Source organism: Symphalangus syndactylus, chromosome 5 (assembly GCF_028878055.3).
Source record: "Symphalangus syndactylus isolate Jambi chromosome 5, NHGRI_mSymSyn1-v2.1_pri, whole genome shotgun sequence".
NCBI lineage: Eukaryota > Metazoa > Chordata > Mammalia > Primates > Hylobatidae > Symphalangus > Symphalangus syndactylus.
Genome location: NC_072427.2, coordinates 117,107,205 through 117,129,042, shown reverse-complemented (window position 1 = coordinate 117,129,042; position 21,838 = coordinate 117,107,205).

The window sequence follows — 21,838 nt, the reverse complement described above, 5'->3', positions numbered from 1 at the left end:
CCATTCTCCTGCCTCAGCCTCCCGAGTAGCTGGGACTACAGGCGCCCGCCACCACACCCGGCTAATTTTTTTGTATTTTTTAGTAGAGACGGGGTTTCACCGTGTTAGCCAGGATGGTCTCGATCTCCTGACCTCGTGATCCGCCCGCCTCGGCCTCCCAAAGTGCTGGGATTACAGGCTTGAGCCACTGCGCCCGACCTCAGTGTATATTTCCTAAGAACAAAATAGTCTCTTACACAGTCATAGAACAATAATCAAATTAAGGAAATTTAACACAAGTTAAAATATTTTTATCTAACATGCTGACCATGTCTAAATTCATCAATAGTTTGAGTAATGTCGTTGGATGTCAGTTTTTTTCTCCCTGATCAAAGATCCACATTGTATTTAACTGTCGTGTTCTTTCTTTCATCTGGAATAGTCCCTCCATCTTCTCTTGTCATTCATGACACTGATATTTTTAGAATACAGGCCTGTCGTTATTATAGGGTGACACTCAGCTTGGATTTTTCTGATGTTTTCTCACGATTAGATTAAGGTTGATGCGTTCTAGGCAGGAATCATGCATAATAATGAAGCTTTGTCCTCCTCAGTGCACCACATCAGGAGGCACATGATATCCATGTGTTTTATTATTGGTGATGTTAACTTTGATCACTTGGTTAATGTGATGTCCTCTATGTTTCTCTACTGTAAAGTTGTCATCACTATAAAGTTAATAAGTGCTCTCTGGGAAAAGACTTTGAAACTATGATATATCCCATTCTGCATTAAACTTTCATCCACTATTTTTTTGCATCCTTTGATGATTCCTACCTGAATTACTTATCAATATTATAGCTGCAAAATGGTCATTTCTAACTCTAGCATTCCTTTTACGTTTCTTATTTGGCATTCTACTTTCTCTTTTTCTCTATCAGAATGGATGTATGCATTTATTATTTTAATCAGTGGGTTATAATTTATTACTTGTTATTCATTCTGATAATCAGTTTGTTCCAGAATTGGCCAGAAGGAGCCCCTTCAGCTGATGTTGGTGATCTTTTGAACATGTACCACAGTTTCTTGAGCTCTTCCTTACTTTCTGACACAACAAAATGTTCCAGGTTCCAAGACTTTTCTCTGCCCTAGCCCTGGAATTAGCAATTTCCCCTAAGGAGTCCTGAGGACTAGTATTTAGAACACAAATTCTGGGTGCTTAGTGTGCTCATTACCACTGCAGCGTCACTAATTATAGGCTTTTTCTGGGAAAAATGATAATTTCATATGGTTCAACTATATATATACTTATTTACTTACATGTATTTACATGCATATATAATGAATTCATATTATTCAATACATATAAATGCCTCTAATTCCAAATCAGTTTCACATGGTTCTTCCTTACCTTTCACCCTTCCACATTTTTATCTTTCTTTTCCCACAGGGAGAACTCTGGTTCCCAGAGTTCCCATTTTCATTATGGCTTTTGTTATAAACAAAATGTGAAAGGACGTGTTTCATTTCTAATTTCAAAATTATATTAACATTATATGTAAATTATAAGCATGTGTATACATGCACAGACAATTTGAGGGTATATGGTTATTCATTTAAATGAATTCTGATATTTTTAGAATATCAGAATATCAATATGCTTACAAAACTCTGTGAATATACTAGTTAGGCCCCTTACACAAAAATATCATCCTCATCCCATGTCATTCCACAATTGTGGCTTCATTCTTTTGGATTGTAAAATTGCTTTGGTGTTTAATAGTTATCTATTAAAATGTAAATTACCTAGCTCTAACAGCTTAATAATCAGTTAATATTGAAAGGAATTAGTAGATGGCTTTGTGAGACTAAGCTGGAGGGTACTGAAGGTGAAGAAGGTTGACACAGAGAGGGGTGAGGATTGAAGGAAGTTAGGGAGCGTTGACTAGTACAAATGTTAACTTTTCATAGTTATAAATTTTCTTTTATGCATAAATTGATCATAATATAGGTTGAACATCCCTAATCCAAAAATCTGAAATCCAAAATGCTCAAAAATCTGATACTTGTTGGGTGCTGACACCACAAGTGGAAAATTTCACACCTCAACTCACGTGATGGGTTGTAGTCAAAATTCAGGTACATAACACAGTTTATTTCTGTAGATAATGTGTTAAAAATATTGTTTATAAGGGCTGGGTGCAGTAGCTCACACCTGTAATCCCAGCACTTTAGGAGGCCAAGGCAGGCGGATCACTTTCACCATGTTGGCCAGACCAGCCTGGCCAACATGGTGAAACCTCGTCTCTACTAAAATACAAACATTAGCTGGGCATGGTGGTGCACACCTGTAATCCCAGCTACTCAGAAGGCTGAGTCAGGAGAATCGCTTGAACCCAGGAGGCGGAAGATGCAGTGAGCAGAGATTGTGCCACTGCACTCCAGCCTGGGGGACAGAGCAAGACTCCATCTCAAAACAAAACAAAACAAAACAAAACAAAAAGCTCTATACAATTATTGTAGGTCCCATCTCTAAGATCTCTCATTATGTATACGCAAACGTTCTAAAAATTAAAAAAAAAAAAATCCCAAATTTGAAACACTTCTGGTCCCAAGCATTTTGGATAGCAGATACTTGACCTGTATGAATAGATATGTCAACATGGGCTATCTCTGTCTTTAAATAGTTCTTCAAATATACCCTTTGATAAAATTTTATACTTTTCTCCATAAAAGTCTTGCATATTTGGTATGATATATTCTTAATTCTTAATTGTTGTTGGTATGGTAAATTATATCTTTTTGGTTGTTTGTTGCTGATATCTAGTAACTCTGTTACATTTTGCATTTTGATCTTATACCCAACTATCTTTCTTAACTCCTCTATTTGGAATGATATTTTATCTATTCCTTGGATTTCTGATGTAGACAATCACACTATATGCATGTAATGACAATTTTGTTTCTTCCCTTGTAATTCTACCCACAGACCCATATGATGCTCTCTAGCTTATCCAGTACATTGTTGAATAGGAGTGCAACAGCAAGCATCTTAGACTTTACTCTAACTTAAGTATGTTTGCTATAGGTATTTGGTGGACATTTTATCAGGTTAAAATATGTGCTTAGTTTGCCCAGAGATTTTTCTTTTTTAAAATAATGAATACTGGCCAGGGGCAGTGATTCAAGACTATAATCCCAGTATTTTGGGAGGCCAAGGTGGGATGATGGCTTGAACCCAGAGACCAGACTGGGCAACAAAGTGAGACCCTGTGTCTACAAAAAAATTTAAAAATTAGCTGGACATGGTGGTGCGGGCCTGTAGTCCCAACTATCTGGGAGTCTGAGGTGAGAGGATCACTTGAGCCTGGGAGGCAGAGGTTGCAGTGAGCCATCATTGTGCCATTGTACTCCAGTCTGGGCAACAAAGCGAGATCTTGTTGCACTCCAGTCTGGGCAACAAAGCAAACCTTGTATAATAATAATAATAATAGATAACAGTACAATTTTATCAAATTATTTCCTACTTCTATTTATTTATTTGAGACAGAGTCTTGCTCTGTTAGCCAGGCTGGAGTGCAATGGCACAATCTCGGCTCACTGCAACCTCTGTCTCCCAGGTTCAAGCCATTCTTCTGCCTCAGCCTCCCAAGTAGCTGGGATTACAGGGTTCTGTCGCCATGCCCAGCTAATTTTTTGTATTTTTAGTAGAGACGGCATTTCACCATGTTGGTCAGGCTGGTCTCGAACTCCTGACCTCAAGAGATCCAGCCTCCCAAAGTGCTGGGATTATAGGCATGAGTCACCGTGCCCAGCCCCTACTTCTTTTTTTTTTTTTTTTTTTTTTTATTTATTATACTTTAGGGTTTTAGGGTACATGTGCACAATGTGCAGGTTTGTTACATATGTATCCATGTGCCATGTTGATTTCCTGCACCCATTAACTCGTCATTTAGCATTAGGTGTATCTCCTAATGCTGTCCCTCCCCCCTCCCCCCACCCCACAACAGTCCCCGGAGCGTGATGTTCCCCTTCCTGTGTCCATGAGTTCTCATTGTTCAATTCCCACCTATGAGTGAGAACATGCGGTGTTTGGTTTTTTGTCCTTGCGATAGTTTACTGAGAATGATGTTTTCCAGTTTCATCCATGTCCCTACAAAGGACACGAACTCATCATTTTTTATGGCTGCATAGTATTCCATGGTGTATATGTGCCACATTTTCTTAATCCAGTCTATTGTTGTTGGACATTTGGGTTGGTTCCAACTCTTTGCTATTGTGAATAGTGCCGCAATAAACATACGTGTGCATGTGTCTTTATAGCAGCATGATTCATAGTCCTTTGGGTATATACCCAGTAATGGGATGGCTGGGTCAAATGGTATTTCTAGTTCTAGATCCCTGAGGAATCGCCACACTGACGTCCACCATGGTTGAACTAGTTTACAGTCCCACCAACAGTGTAAAAGTGTTCCTATTTCTCCATATCCTCTCCAGCACCTGTTGTTTCCTGATTTTTTAATGATGGCCATTCTAACTGGTGTGAGATGGTATCTCACTGTGGTTTTGATTTGCATTTCTCTGATGGCCAGTGATGAGGAGCATTTCTTCATGTGTTTTTTGGCTGCATAAATGTCTTCTTTTGAGAAGTGTCTGTTCATGTCCTCTGCCCACTTTTTGATGGGGTTGTTTTTTCCTTGTAAATTTGTTTGAGTTCATTGTAGATTATGGATATTAGCCCTTTGTCAGATGAGTAGGTTGCAAAAATTTTCTCCCATTGTGTAGGTTGCCTGTTCACTCTGATGATAGTTTCTTTTGCTGTGCAGAAGCTCTTTAGTTTAATGAGATCCCATTTGTCGATTTTGGCTTTTGTTGCCATTGCTTTTGGTGTTTTAGACATGAAGTCCTTGCCCACGCCTATGTCCTGAATGGTATTGCCTAGGTTTTCTTGTAGGATTTTAATGGTTTTAGGTCTAACATATAAGTCTTTAATCCATCTTGAATTAATTTTTGTATAAGGTGTAAGGAAGGGATCCAGTTGCAGCTTTCTACATATGGCTAGCCAGTTTTCCCAGCACCATTTATTAAATAGGGAATCCTTTCCCCATTTCTTGTTTTTGTCAGGTTTGTCAAAGATCAGATAGTTGTAGCTATGCGGCATCATTTCTGAGGGCTCTGTTCTGTTCCATTGATCTATGTCTCTGTTGTGGTACCAGTACCATGCTGTTTTGGTTACTGTAGCCTTGTAGTATAGTTTAAAGTCAGGTAGCGTGATGCCTCCAGCTTTGTTCTTTTGGCTTAGGATTGACTTGGCGATGCGGGCTCTTTTTTGGTTCCATATGAACTTTAAAGTAGTTTTTTCCAATTCTGTGAAGAAAGTCATTGGTAGCTTGATGGGGATGGCATTGAATCTATAAATTACCTTGGGCAGTATGGCCATTTTCACGATATTGATTCTTCCAACCCATGAGCATGGAATGTTCTTCCATTTGTTTGTATCCTCTTTTATTCCATTGAGCAGTGGTTTGTAGTTCTCCTTGAAGAGGTCCTTCACATCCCTTGTAAGTTGGATTCCTAGGTATTTTATTCTCTTTGAAGCAATTGTGAATGGGAGTTCACTCATGATTTGGCTCTCTGTTTGTCTGTGATTGGTGTACAAGAATGCTTGTGATTTTTGTACATTAATTTTGTATCCTGAGACTTTGCTGAAGTTGCTAATCAGCTTAAGGAGATTTTGGGCTGAGACAATGGGGTTTTCTAGATATACAATCATGTCATCTGCAAACAGGGACAATTTGACTTCCTCTTTTCCTAATTGAATACCCTTTATTTCCTTCTCCTGCCTGATTGCTCTGGCCAGAACTTCCAGCACTATGTTGAATAGGAGCGGTGAGAGAGGGCATCCCTGTCTTGTGCCAGTTTTCAGAGGGAATGCTTCCAGTTTTTGCCCATTCAGTATGATATTGGCTGTGGGTTTGTTGTAGATAGCTCTTATTATTTTGAGATACATCCCATCAATACCTAATTTATTGAGAGTTTTTAGCATGAAGGGTTGTTGAATTTTGTCAAAGGCCTTTTCTGCATCTATTGAGATAATCATGTGGTTTTTGTCTTTGGTTCTGTTTATATGCTGGATTACATTTATTGATTTGCGTATGTTGAACCAGCCTTGCATCCCAGGGATGAAGCCCACTTGATCATGGTGGATAAGCTTTTTGATGTGCTGCTGGATTCGGTTTGCCAGTATTTTATTGAGGATTTTTGCATCAATGTTCATCAAGGATATTGGTCTGAAATTCTCTTTTTTGGTTATGTCTCTGCCAGGTTTTGGTATCAGGACGATGCTGGCTTCGTAAAATGTGTTAGGGAGGATTCCCTCTTTTTCTATCGATTGGACTGGTTTCAGAAGGAATGGTACCAGTTCCTCCTTGTACCTCTGGTAGAATTCAGCTGTGAATCCATCAGGTCCTGGACTCTTTTTGGTTGGTAAGCTATTGATTATTGCCACAATTTCAGAACCTGTTATTGGTCTATTCAGAGATTCAACTTCTTCCTGGTTTAGTCTTGGGAGGGTGTATTTGTCGAGGAATTTATCCATTTCTTCTAGATTTTCTAGTTTATTTGCATAGAGGTGTTTGTAGTATTCTCTGATGGTAGATTGTATTTCTGTGGGATCGGTGGTGATATCCCCTTTTTCGTTTTTTATTGCATCTATTTGATTCTTCTCTCTTTTCTTCTTTATTAGTCTTGCTAGCGGTCCATCAATTTTGTTGATCTTTTCAAAAAACCAGCTCCTGGATTCATTAATTTTTTGAAGGGTTTTTTGTGTCTCTATTTCCTTCAGTTCTGCTCTGATTTTAGTTATTTCTAGCCTTCTGCTAGCTTTTGAATGTGTTTGCTCTTGCTTTTCTAGTTCTTTTAATTGTGATGTTAGGGTGTCAATTTTGGATCTTTCCTGCTTTCTCTTGTGGGCATTTAGTGCTATCAATTTCCCTCTACACACTGCTTTGAACGTGTCCCAGAGATTCTGGTATGTTGTGTCTTTGTTCTCGTTGGTTTCAAAGAACATCTTTATTTCTGCCTTCATTTCATTATGTACCCAATAGTCATTCAGGAGCAGGTTGTTCAGTTTCCATGTAGTTGAGTGGTTTTGACTGAGTTTCTTAATCCTGAGTTCTAGTTTGATTGCACTGTGGTCTGAGAGACAGTTTGTTATAATCTCTGTTCTTTTACATTTGCTGAGAAGAGCTTTACTGCCAACTATGTGGTCAATTTTGGAATAGGTGTGGTGTGGTGCTGAAAAAAATGTATATTCTGTTGATTTGGGGTGGAGAGTTCTGTAGATCTAGTCTATGAGGTCCACTTTATGTAGAGCTGAGTTCAATTCCTGGATATCCTTGTTAACTTTCTGTCTCGTTGATCTATCTAATGCTGACAGTGGGGTGTTAAAATCTCCCATTATTATTGTGTGGGAGTTTAAGTCCCTTTGTAGGTCACTGAGGACTTGCTTTATGAATCTGGGTGCTCCTGTGTTGGGTGCATATATATTTAGGATAGTTAGCTCTTCTTGTTGAATTGATCCCTTTACCATTATGTAATGGCCTTCTTTGTCTCTTTTGATCTTTGTTGGTTTAAAGTCTATTTTATCAGAGACTAGGATTGCAACCCCTGCCTTTTTTTGTTTTCCAGTTGCTTGATAGATCTTCCTCCATCCCTTTATTTTGAGTCTATGTGTGTCTCTGCACGTGAGATGGGTTTCCTGAATACAGCACACTGATGGGTCCTGACTCCTTATCCAGTTTGCCAGTCTGTGTCTTTTGATTGGAGCATTTAGCCCATTTACATTTAACGTGAATATTGTTATGTGTGAATCTGATCCTGTCATTATGATGTTAGTTGGTTATTTTGCTCGTTAGTTGCTATAGTTTCTTCCTAGCCTCGATGGTCTTTACAATTTGGCATGTTTTTGCAGGGGCTGGTACCAGTTGTTCCTTTCCATGTTTAGTGCTTCCTTCAGGAGCTCTTTTAGGGCAGGCCTGGTGGTGACAAAATCACTCAGCGTTTGCTTGTCTGTAAAGTATTTTATTTCTCCTTCACTTATGAAGCTTAGTTTGGCGGGATAGGAAATTCTGGGTTGAAAATTCTTTTCTTTAAGAATGTTGAATATCGGCCCCCACTCTCTTCTGGCTTGTAGAGTTTCTGCTGAGAGATCAGCTGTTAGTCTGATGGGCTTCCCTTTGTGGGTAACCCGACCTTTCTCTCTGGCTGCCCTTAACATTTTTTCCTTCATTTCCACTTTGGTGAATCTGACAATTATGTGTCTTGGAGTTGCCCTTCTCGAGGAGTATCTTTGTGGCGTTCTCTGTATTTCCTGAATCTGAATGCTGGCCTGCCTTGCTAGATTGGGGAAGTTCTCCTGGATAATATCTTGCAGAGTGTTTTCCAACTTGGTTCCATTCTCCCCATCATTTTCAGGTACACCAATCAGACGTAGGTTTGGTCTTTTCACATAGTCCCAAATTTCTTGGGGCTTTGTTCATTTCTTTTTATTCTTTTTTCTCTAAACTTCCCTTCTCTCTTCATTTCATTCATTTCATCTTCTATCAGCGATACCCTTTCTTCCAGTTGATCGCATCTGCTACTGAGGCTTCTGCATTCTTCGCGTAGTTCTCGAAACTTGGCTTTCAGCTCCATCATCTCCTTGAAGCCCTTCTCTCCATTGGTTATTCTAGTTATCCATTCTTCTAATTTTTTTTCAAAGTTTTTAACTTCTTTGCTATTGTTTTGAATTTCCTCTCGTAGCTCAGAGTAGTTTGATCGTCTGAAGCCTTCTTCTCTCAACTCATCAAAGTCATCCTCCATCCAGCTTTGTTCCGTTGCTGGTGAGGAACTGCGTTCCTTTGGAGGAGGAGAGGTGCTCTGTTTTTTAGAGTTTCCAGTTTTTTTGGTCTGTTTTTTCCCCATCTTTGTGGTTTTGTCTACTTTTTGTCTTCGATGATGGTGATGTACAGATGGGTTTTTGGTGTGGATGTCCTTTCTGTTTGTTAATTTTCCTTCTACCAGACAAGACCCTCAGCTGCAGGTCTGTTGGAGTTTACTAGAGGTCCACTCCAGACCCTGTTTGGCTGGGTGTCAGCACCGGTGGCTGCAGAACAGCGGATTTTTGTGAGACCACAAATTCAGCTGTCTGATAGTTTCTCTGAAAGTTTTGTCTCAGAGGAGTACCCGGTTGAATGAGGTGTCAGTCTGTCCCTACTGGGGGGGTGCCTCCCAGTTAGGCTGCTCAGGGGTGAGGGACCCACTTTAGGAGGCAGTCTGTCCGTTCTCAGATCTCCAGCTGCATGCTGGGAGAACCACTACTCTCTTCAAAGCTGTCAGTCAGACAGGGACATTTAAGGCTGTGGAGGTTCTCGCTGAGTTTTTGGTTGTCTGTGCCCTGCCCCCAGAGGTGGAGCCTACAGAGGCAGGCAGGCCTCCTTGAGCTGTGGTGGGCTCCACCCAGTTCGAGCTTCCTGGCTGCTTTGTTTACCTAAGCAAGCCTGGGCAATGGCGGGCGCCCCTCCCCCAGCCTCGTTGCCGCCTTGCAGCGTGATCTCAGACTGCTGTGCTAGCAATCAGCAAGACTCCGTGGGCATAGGACCCTCCGAGCCAGGTGCGGGACACAATCTCCCAGTGTGCCGTTTTCCAGGCCCGTTGGAAAAGCGCAGTATTAGGACGGGACTGACCCGATATTCCAGGTGCCGTCTGTTTCCCCTTTCTTTGACTAGGAAAGGGAACTCCCTGACCCCTTGCACTTCCCGAGTGAGGCAATGCCTCGCCCTGCTTCGGCTCGCCCACAGTGCACTTCACCGACTGTCCTGAACCCACTGTTAGGCACTCCCTAGTGAGATGAAACCAGTACCTCAAGCAGAAATGCAGAAATCACCCGTCTTCTGTGTCGCTGGGGCTGGGAGCTGGAGACCGGAGCTGTTCCTATTCGGCCATCTTGGCTCCACCTGACCATCTACCTTGACTCCAGCCCCTACTTCTTTTTAAACATTCATATTGTTTTTATTTATTGGATTACATTAATGAAATTTCTGATGTCAAAACACCCTTTTATTTCCTGGGATAAATAATACTTGGTAATACTTTATTTCCACATGCTAATATTATATTTAGGACTAATATTGTATTTATGATCATAAGTGAAATTAGTCTATAATTTATCTTTACTGTTTTTTGTCCATTGTTGGTATTAACTGTACCATCTTAAAATAATGTGTCGAGATTTTCTTTCTTTTTCTATTTTTTGTAACAGTTTATATAAAATAGAGAATATTTGTGTTTTAAAGATTTGCGATTTGTTAGAAATTGCTGTTAAATGGCCAGGTTCTGTGGCTCATGCTTATAATCCCAGCACTTTGGGAGGCTGAGGTGGGAGGATCACTTCAGGCCGGGAGCTCAAGACTAGCCTGGGCTAGTCTCTTCTTAAAAGAATAAGATCTTAACAATAACAAGTTTTGAAACTGAGACAGTAATATATAGCCTACCAACCAAAAAAAGCCCAAGACCAGGTGGCTTCACAGCTGAATTCTACCAGAGGTAAAAAGAGGAGCTGGTACCATTCCTTCTTAAACTATTCCAAACTATTGAAAAGGAGGGACTCCTCCCTAACTCATTTTATGAAGCCAGTTTCATCCTGAAGCCAAAACCTGGCAGAGACACAACAAAAAAAGAAAACTTCAGGCCAATATACCTGATGAACATCGATGAAAATCCTCAGTAAAATACTGGCAAACCAAATCCAGCAGCACATCAAAAAGTTTATCCACCATGATCAAGTCAGCTTCATTCCCGGGATGCAAGTCTGGTTGAACATATGCAAATCAAAAAACGTAATCCATCACATAAACAGAACCAACGACAAAAACCACATGATTATCTCAACAGATGCAGAAAAGGCCTTCGATAAAATTCAACATCACTTCATGTTAAAAACTCTCAGTAAAACTAGGTATTGATGGAACATATCTCAAAATAAGAAGAGCTATTTATGACAAACCCACAGCCAATACCGATTGCAATACCTATTGACATTTTTTTTTTTTTTTGAGACCACTGTCGCCTGGGCTGGAGTGCAGTGGCATGATCTCGGCTCACTGCAAGCTCCGCCTCCAGGGTTCATGCCATTCTCCTGCCTCAGCCTCCTGAGTAGCTGGGACTACAGGCGCCCACCACCACGTCTGGCTAATGTTTTGTAGTTTTAGTAGATAGTTTTTGTATTTTTAGTAGATAGTTTTGTATTTTTAGTAGATAGTTTCACCATCTTGGCCAGGCTGGTCTCGATCTCCTGACCTTGTGATCCATTCGCGTCAGCTTCCCAAAGTGCTGGGATTACAGGCATAAGCCACCACACCTGGCCTCAATTAGGATAATATTTTTGAGGTCATACATGTTGCAGCATGTATCAGAACTTCATTTCTTTTTATGGCTGAACAATATTCCATTGTATGGATATACCACATTTTGTTTATCCATTAATCTATTGATAAATACCTGAGTTGCTTCTACCTTTTGGTTATTTGTGTATATACCTAAGAGTTGAATTGCTGGGTCATATGGTAAGTATTTATTCACATTTTTGAGGAACCCAAACTGTTTTCCACTGTGGTACACCATCTTACATTTCCATAAGCAATGTATGTTGGCACATTCTTACCAACACACTTATTTTTCTTTTCTTTTTAAAAAATTATAGCCCTCCTAGTGAATGTGAAATGGTATTTCATTATAGTTTTGTATTTCCCTAATAATTAAGCCTGTTGAGCATCTTTTCATGTGTTTATTGGCCGTTTGTATATCTTCTTTGAAAAAATTTTAATTCAACTTCTTTGCCCTTTTTTCAGTTGGGTTGTTGGTGTTTTTGTTGTTGAGTTTTAGAAGTTCTTTATATACTTAAGATATTAAACCATTATCCTATATGATTTGCTATTTCTCCCATTTTGTAGATCTGTCTTATTTTCTTGATGGTATCATTTGATGCATGTAAGTTTTTAATTTTGATTAAGTCCAATTTGTCTTTCTTACTTTGGTTGCTTGTCCTTTTGGTGTCAGATTTTAGAACCCATTGCCACATCTAAGATCATGAAGATTTATCCCTATATTTTCTTCTAAGAGTTTTATGGTTTTAGGTTTTACATTTAGGTGTTGATCCATTTGAGTTAATTTTAGTACATGGTGTGAGGTAGTGGGTCTAACTTCATTCTTTTTTATTTTTTTGATAGAGACAGGGTCTCACTCTGTTGCCCAGGCTGGAGTGCAGTTGTGCAATCATAGCACACTGTAACCTCAAACTCCTGGGCTCAAACAATCCTCCCACCTCAGCCTTCCAAGTAGCTAGGACTACAGGTATGTGCCAGCACATCTGGTCATTTTTGTAAAATGTTTTTGTAGAGAAACGGGTCTTTCTATGTTGCCCAGTCTAGTCTTGAACTCCTGGCCTCAAGTGATCCTCCCACCTCAATTAATTTTATTCTTTTGCATGTGAAAATCCAGTTGTCTGGCACCATTTATTGAAGAAACTGTTATTTCCCCATTGAATAGACTTTACACTCTTGTCAAAAATCAATTGGCCATAGATATATGGGTTCATTTCTGGTCTCTCAATTCTATTCCGTTGGTCTGCAGGTCTATCCTGTTGCCATTACCACACTGTTTTGATCACTTTAGCTCTGTAGTAAGTTTTCAAGTTGGAAAGCGTGAGTTCTCTTTGTTCTTTTTCAAGATTGTTTAGGCTATTTGGGGTCCCTTCCAATTCCATATCAATTTGAGGATTGGCTTTTCTATTTCCATAAAAAAAAAAGCTGTTAGAATTTTGATAGGGATTGCAATGAAATCTCTCTCTTTTTTTTTTGAGATGGAGTCTCACTCTGTCACCCAGGCTGGAGTGCAGTGGCGCAATCTTGGCTCACTGCAAGCTCTGCCTTCTGGGTTCATGTCATTCTCCTGCCTCAGCCTCCCAAGTAGCTGGGACTATGGGCACCCACCACCACGCCTGGCTAAATTTTTGTATTTTTAGTAGAGTCAGGGTTTCACCGTGTTAGCCAGGATGGTCTTGATCTCCTGGCCTCGTGATCCGCCTGCTTCGGCCTCCCAAAGTGCTGGGATTACAGGCGTGAGCCACTGCGCCCAGCAACGAAATCTCAATACTCTTATGTTTTCCTATACATAAACATAGTATATCTTTCCATTTATTTAAGTCTTTAATTTCTGCCAGCAATGTTTTGTAGTCTACAGCGTGCAATTTAACCAAGTCACTTCCTTGGTTAAATTTATGCTTAGGTATTTAATTCTCTTAGATGCTATTGTAAATGAGATTGCTTTCTTAATTTCCTTTTCAGATTGTTCATTCCAAGTTTATAGAAATGCGACTGAGTTTTGTCTGTTGATCTTGTTCCCTGCAACTTTGTTCAATTCCTGGGCATTATGTTTTTAAGTGTATTGCAAACAACCTATAGGAAGATTTTTTTAAATCTTTAAAGTGGCAGTATTTTACTTTTTTTGTAACTACAGATATTAATTGTACTTTTCCTACCACATTACTTTTTCCTTTTTTCTTGGGATTATTTTTGCTTCTTTAACTTCTTTCCTGTCTTCTATTTTTTTTTTTTTTTTCCCACTTTTGAGGCAGAGTCTCACTCTGTCATCACCCAGGCTGGAGTGCAATGGTGCAATCTCGGATCACTGCAACCTCCGCCTCTCAGGTTTAAGCAATTCTCTTGCCTCAGCCTCCTGAGTAGCTGGAATTACAGGTGCTCACCATTATGCCTGGCTAATTTTTGTATTTTTAGTAGAGACGGGGTTTCACCATGTTGGCCAGGCTGATCTCGAACTCCTGAGCTCAAGTGATGTGCCCGCCTCAGCCTCTCAAAGTGCTGGGATTACAGGCATGAGCCACCATGCCCGTCCCTGCATTTTTTTTTTTTTTTTTGATACACAGTCCCACTCTGTCACCCAGGCTGGTGAGCAGTGGCACAATCTCGGCTCACTGCAACCTCAGCCTCCTGAGTTCAAGTCATTCTCCTGCCTCAGCCTCCCGAGTAGCTGGGACTACAGGTGCGCATCACCACGCTCTGCTAATTTCTGTATTTTTAGCAGGGATGCGGTTTCGCCATGTTGGCCAGGCTGGTCTTGAACTCCTGACCTCAGGTGATAAGCCCACCTCAGCCTCCCAAAGTGCTGGGATTACAGGTGTGAGCCACCTCGCCCAACCTGGACCTTTCTTTTAAACGAAATAATACAATGTGTGGCTTTATTGACTGAGTTCTTTCACTTAGCATAATGTTTTCAAATTTATCCACATCATAGCATATATCGGTACCTTATTCATTTTTATGGCTGAATAATATTTCATTCAGTGGATATACCACACATGATTTGTCCATTTATCAGTCAGTAGGTATTTGGATTGTTCTCATTATTTCAATACTATGCATAATGCTTCTATGAACTTATGGACAAGTTTTTGTGTGAATATATGTTTTCGTTTTGCTTGAGTATATATCTAGGAGTAGGATTGCTGGGTCAAATGTTAACTTTGTTTTTGAGAAACTGTTATTTTACACAGTGGCTTCCCCATTTTACATCCTACCAGCGATGTATGAGGGTTCTAATTTCAACATTCTCACCAGCGGTTACTATCTTTGCTTTTTTTTTTTGAGACAAATGTCTTGCTCTGTTGCCCAGCCTGGAGTGCAGTGGCACAATCTCAGCTCACTGCAAGCCTCTGCCTCCCGAATTTAAGCAATTCTTGTGCCTCAGCCTCTCGAGTAGCTGGGATTACAGGTGTATACTACCACGCCCAGCTAATTTTTTGTATTTTCAGTAAACATAGAGTTTTGCTATGTTTGCCAGGCTTGTCTTAAACTCCTGTCCTCAAGTGATCCGCCCACCTAATGCTGGGCCTCCCAAAATGTTGGGATTACAGGCATGAGCCACTGCACCTGGCCTATCTTTTTGATATAGCCATCCTACTGGGTGTGGAGTAGTTATCTCATTGTTTTGTATTTTTGGCTCATCATTGCTTCTTCCTTCTCGCATCTTCCTTGTGGATTCTATTTCCTTCTTCCTAATGTATATCTTTAATCGTTAACACGAACACTTAAATAATAATTTATGTTGATACAGAATTCCATAGAGCAGCTTTTTCCCCTTTTGATGTTTTGAAGATATTATCACACCATTTTTTTTTTTTTTTTTTGAGACAGAGTCTTGCTCTGTTGCCCAGGTTGGAGTGCAGTGGCTTGATCTCGGCTCATTGCAAGCTCTGCCTCCCAAATTCAAGCAATTCTCCTGCCTCAGCCTCCTGAGTAGCTGGGACTACAGGAGTGCGCCACCATGCCCAGCTAATTTTTGTGTTTTCAGTAGAGACAGGGTTTCACCATGTTGGCCAGGTTGGTCTTGAACTCCTGACCTCATGATCTGCCTGCCTCAGCCTCCTAAAGTGCTGGGATTAGAGGTGTGAGCCACCGCGCCTGGCCCATTTTCTTGCTTCTTTTATTGACAATAAGAAATTTTCTTAGTGCAATCTATATCATCTTTTTTTTTTTTTTTTTTTTTTTTTTTTTGTCTAGCTACCTTTAAGTTCTTACCTTGTCTTTCTTGTTCTACAGTTTCACTATAATGTGGCTTGGTATAGACTTACTTTCGTATTTCTACATTGAGGTTTGTGCTTCCTGAATCTGAGGAGGTATGGCTTTCATCATGTAGTAATTTTCCCTTTGAATATGACTTGTTCTTCATTCTCTTTAGTCTTTCATTTTAAAACAGCTGGCTTATATCTTTTTATCTGTTTTATATTCTCCATGTTTCTCTTTGTGTGCTGCATTCTAGCGAATTTCCTCATAGCTATCTTCCAGTTTTAGAATATTCTTTGGCTGTTTGATAAATTATTTAACAGAGTTTCAAAAATTCAAAAATTGTATTTTTTTTATTTCTGGAAATTCCATTCATTTATTTTTCTAACTTACTTGTTTTTTATGTAGTTTTTCCCTTCTCATGTTTCAATTCCTTCTTTGATGCCCTCCGCAGTCATCAGAATATCATTTCGAAATGTTACTGCTCTGTTTTTCAGTCCCCATTTCATTCTCAATCCTAGAGATTTTTTTTTTTAAATAAGAATTCAACTATGTTAAAAAGAAACTTTTTTGGGTCACATTTTATCTGTTATTTCTAGATGGTTTCAGTGGGAAGATTTTCAGGATTTTCTTACCATTTTAAAATTTTAATACTAAAAAAAATTTATCCTGATTTAGAACTGTGACTATCTGGGCAAGTCCATACCTTTTGGGCTACTTACTATTTAACTCCTGAGGTGAGCAACCATCTACTGGGATGGGAACATTGTTATTTCTTTGTTGTTATTAAATAGTAAATGTCAGATGAAAGCAATTCTTAGATACCTTAAATAGGCTCTATTCCTACTTCTTGGAGTGGATTCTATAGTCATCCCAACCAATGATGTGAAAGCCATCCTCTTATAAATGGAACGTTTTCATTCTCTGTTCCCCCAAAAGAAAACTGAAGAATAAAAGAAAACATGGGTTTGTCTTTTTTAACTAAGGAAAACTTTTATTTAAATTGTGCAATCAATCAGTATTTAGACAGCAGTTTCATAAACATTTTGGCATTTAAACTTTTATTCATTTTTGGCATGACCTATAGGGTAGTATATAAACTACCCAGGGGGGTGGGGGGAAGTACTAAGCAATATTTACTATGATACTAGAAAAAAAAAACAAATCTACATTATTAAACAAATATGTTTTAAGAAGACACTAAAAAGATACATTCAAAATCAAGGCAAACATTTGCTTTCTTCGTGCAATGGCATTCACAGAACTGATCCCCTGAGTCAAGTATAAAATTAATATAGCTCAGCTCTATAGTCCATTAGCAAGTCTACAAATGCTGCCCTTACAAGAAAATGGTATACGGAGTGAAAGGATCCAGAACACCCATAATACAAAATAATTTAACTGGCTCCCACACTTTCATTTAATTCACATCTTTGAAGAAAATAGAAAAAAAAATCATACACACAGACATAAAATTTTGTCCAACAACAGCAACGAGCAGACACATTTTCTTACCATATGTCCTCTACTCTATTGCTAGGCTAAGGTAATGTGTGTGTATTCAGGCTTTGCAATTTCCTATTAACAGGCTCCAGTTGCTAATCATCAGTAATAATTTTCATTTGCAAACAAAATAGATATCCAGAATGTGGTAACAGGAAACAGAATATTTTAAGGTCAAGATTTGTAATATTTTTCTTGTTTTTAAAGGCAGTTCCATAGAAAAAATAAACTTCCGTAACATAAATGTTTTTTTAAGTTGTAAGTCAAGACTATGTCTATATACCATGAACTACTTACAAGCTATGAACTTAAGGAAATCTGCAAAGCTGTTCAGAATTGTATATGGATAAGAAAAAAGGGAAAATATTTCCTCTAAAAAAAGAAGCCAATCATATAATTCTTCCCAACAAACCCTACATATGAACTCGAATAAACCGGAATCAGGTGCCAGTATGTGTTGCCCTATGTAAAATTCATTCATTTGGAATAGTTTGCAGAAATATTAAAATACTCCATAATCTTGAAAAAGATCTTTTAGAGAAAAATCCTAAATATGTACTTTTCTCCTCACCCATCTATCCTGCTGGACAGATCTGATCCTCCCTTTAACTCTTTAAAAGCCAACATATATATATATTTAAATTGGAGTAAGATGACTTCAAATTTAGTACTTCAAAAGTACAGTCAATTCCCATTTTCTCTTATGAATTTATCCACCTAACATATGAGTGTTTCCATTTCAGCTACATCTTTTACCAAGCACTTTCTTCTATCGGTTTTTTGTATGTGTACAGGAGATGCAAACATTTTTCATTTCAACAAAGGCAAAATATAATTGCAAAGGCTGACTTGTAAAGAAATAGTCTGTAAGATCTTTCACAGCCTCATAAAAATGAGTTTCAGATTATGATTATTTACACTTGAATTTTCTCTTAAATTTTCAAAGTACTATTGTTTCATGTTGCACAAGAAAATTATCCTCATTTCATGGATGGAGAAGGAACAGAAACAGGTTAAGAATTTTTGTACCAAATGATTCTCAAAATTGTCAAGATTAGAACTTAGGTGCTCCAAAGCCTAACTTATACTTGTTCTGTTTTATGACTCTCCATTAACTTTGCTCTCTCCTACATTAATGCAAATAATAAATTAGTTTATATTCATAAAAAATCATGGATTCTTCAGACCTAACAAGAAAGGATTACTGTTTACACACCTGGCCTTTTCAAGTCAATGAATTCCTGTTTGGCATATGGGAGCTACAGAAAATTACAAAAGATAAAATGCAATTCCGAAGACATTGTCAAATAAGGAAATGCTTGACTAGAAAAGGACTCTGGAAACCATGCCTACCTTATTTCTAATGTAACTCTAAGCACAAACAGCCTTCAGACACAATTTTAGCTGAGATAAATGGAAGGTTTTGGAGGAGAGAAATTAGGAGATGATAAGGGATGAGTTACCGCTGCCTAACTCCCTCCTGTGAGTCAGTGGATTTAAATAAGGTAGTCTTCTCTTTTTTGATTGGTTCTTACTCTGTAGAAAGGTTGTTCTGACACAACCTGGCCTTTGTGGACACAAAGAAATAAAAGTTGTGTCTGATCACACTATGGAAGGCACTATGACCCTGGGTGGTTAAATAGCTTTTTTTTTTTTTTTTTTTAGCTGAGACAATGTATCATAGTCCTATACACGTTTGAGTAAGGATTAACTAACTAGGGTTTGTATCTTGCCTAAACCACTCACTAGCTGTGACTTTTGGCAAGACATCAGGAACCTGTTTCCTAATCCGTAAAATGGGGATAATACTTGCTTTGCAGAATGTAGCAGCAGTTTGCAGAGATGAACCATGTGCTTGGCACACTGTAGATGCTCAACAAATGGCATCATATTACTTCCTAGAGTCGGGAGAAGTTGTAAAATGACCAGCTTTCTTATGCTTACTTGGAGTATTATTCTGGCCTTTCTCATAACGCAGACAGCTTTATCGATTTAGTTAAGAAATGCTGAAAATTGGGGTGGAATTAGACATTATCTTTTAAAGTTCAAAGAGGGCCAGACTTGGGATGATTCAGAAATTAGATGAAACTAGAGCTTTGAGAACCAGGAAAAGGCCGATTGGAACCAAAAAAAGAATGACAAGAAAGATCAAATTTCCTAGGAAATGTATATACATGCTGATGGCATAAGGAGAGGCTCTTGCTGAGAAGGATGGGGAATGTGAGGGTTAATAAAACTGAAAAGCATTCAGTGGCTTGGTGAAGCTGAAGAGAGGAACCAGATTTAAAGGCAGAAAGTTGTGAATGTTGTGAATACGTTATTAAAAGAAAACAAAAAATAAACTTGAGCATGGTCCTGTTCATCACTCTGAGTTCCTGTGTTTTGAGGTCTTCCCCCAACTCTCCCCCAGCAACATAACTACTGAAGAGAAAAGGAGAAAGGGTAACAATAAGAAGAGTTTTCAATTTTTTTTCTGAATAAATTCCATAAAGTTAGAGGCAAATATTTAGGACACTTGCTGATAAACATGAGATGTTATTTTATGAAGCGCATATTCAGAAAGTTTAAAGATAAATTGTTTCACAAGTATTTTGGACAGAAAGTTTAGTGTATACTTTTGGTAGGCTACAAGTCAAAGTTTTCATGCTTTTAATCTTTAAAGATCCCCAAGGGGCACATGACCTCCGATTTCCAATCTCTTTAATGCTACAAACATTTTATAGGGATCAGACTTCCACAGAAAGAATGTACCTGTTGTGGGCAAAATACTGGCCACCTACAGAAGTCCATGCCCAAATCCCTGGAACCAGTGAATATGTTACCAAACATAGCCAAAGGAACTCTGTAGATGTGGTTAAGTTGAGGAACTTCAGTTGGGGAGATTATCCTGGATTATTTAGGTGGGCTCAATGTGATCACTGGAATCCTTAAACCTAGAGAGCCTGTATCAGCTGGGGCTGGACAAAGAGAAATGATAATGGAAGGAGCATCAGAGAGATGCTACGTGGCTGGCTTTGAAGATGGAAGGAGGGGTTCCCAGCCTTGAAAAACTAGAAAAGGAAATAGATTTTTCCCTAACGCCTCAAAAAGAAACAGCCCTGCAGGCGCCTTGATTTTATCCTAGGGAGACCTGTGTTAGACTTCTGATCTGCAGAACTTAAGAAAAATTTGTGTTATTTTAAGCCACCACCTTCATGGTAATGTGTTACAGCAGCAATAGGAAAAATAATACAGTATCTGGTAAAAATACAAGACTGTCACGTTAATCTTAAACACCGTCAATGGCTTAAAAAGGGAAATTGAGAAGATTAAAGCCTGAAACATACACATTCCATTAGCCTGTGATCTTATGTCCTGAGCATAAATCAACTTAACACAGAATTCTATGGTTACATTCTTCTAAATATCAATAAAAAAATCACAATTAGACAACTGGTTGTGTATGGTGGTCTCTCCAGAACCTGCTACTCAGTGCTCACAAACTGCAAAGATTATTTTGACTATTAAACCAACACAATTTTATCAGAGACCCATGTGGCAAATGGTCAGGAACAAAGTCTGCAAAATACATGTGTAGTCTTAGTGACTGTTTCAATATAACTGGAGCTTTTTTTTTACATTCAGTATTCAAAATTTACATTCAACGAAACAGAAATGTATATAAGTGAACCACTACAGCTACTGCTGAAGTGAAACCACATCTGGGTATTCTTGCATTAAAAAATAAATGATACTTTCAATTCCAACTTCTTGTGATACGATCTGAATTGTTTTCAAAGGTGTCTGCGTAAGAACTTGAACAATGATGCTGGGTTGTCAACCATGAGCACATTTCTGGCAGAAGTCCTTAACAAAAGCCAAGACAAAATGACGCAAACCTCTCTCATTGTTCCCAATGTTGGCATTGCTCTTGTTTCAAGCACAGACAAAAGTATAGCATTTGACGCTAAGAATTTAATTTCTTTGGTATGGCAAAACTGATTTTTAAAAGTCACTTAACGGATAAAGTTGTACTTTTACTTTTAGGCTAATCAAAATATAAAACCCCAGATTTCATTAAAAATTTTTTCCCTTCACCCAAGGTTCCACTAAAGTTTGAAAATTGAGCTCCTTTGGTGCAATGCAAACATTTCAATTTAACAACTCTAAATTCCAATCTCACAACTTTAAAGAGCACATCTATCAAAGAATAGTCCACTTAAAGAATGACATGATTTGTTTGCCTCTTACATCCTTAGAGATGAAAAGCGTCCCTATTATTAAGGGATGAGCTAACCAGGTAATGCTTAAAGCAGGAAGAGAACTATACAGGCTAATTCAGAGGTACCATAATACTCTGCAACATAAAAGCTTGCTGATATTTCTGTTGACATTTCACACTCAAGGTGCTTTGGAAAGTATCACATCATTTGGCAAAAACATCATGTGGCTGAATCAGCAGATTAAATGGAAAGTCCCCATGCATGTTATTTGTATACAGACTGGGTTCCGAAGAGACATGTTTGGTTTAACATAAAAACAAGAAACAACAGTTTCATGTACAACTAAATTTGCCTATATGTGGAGGTAACCTTAAATCTCTTTGGTTTTTTTCTTTTAAATTTGCTGATAAAAAGTACTTGAATAAAAACACTGATAAATACCAATATAATTGTATTGCTTTTAATTATGTAAACTTAGCCCTTTGATATCTTTTGCTACTAAAGCTAGATTCTCTATCGGCCTCTAAATAAATTTAT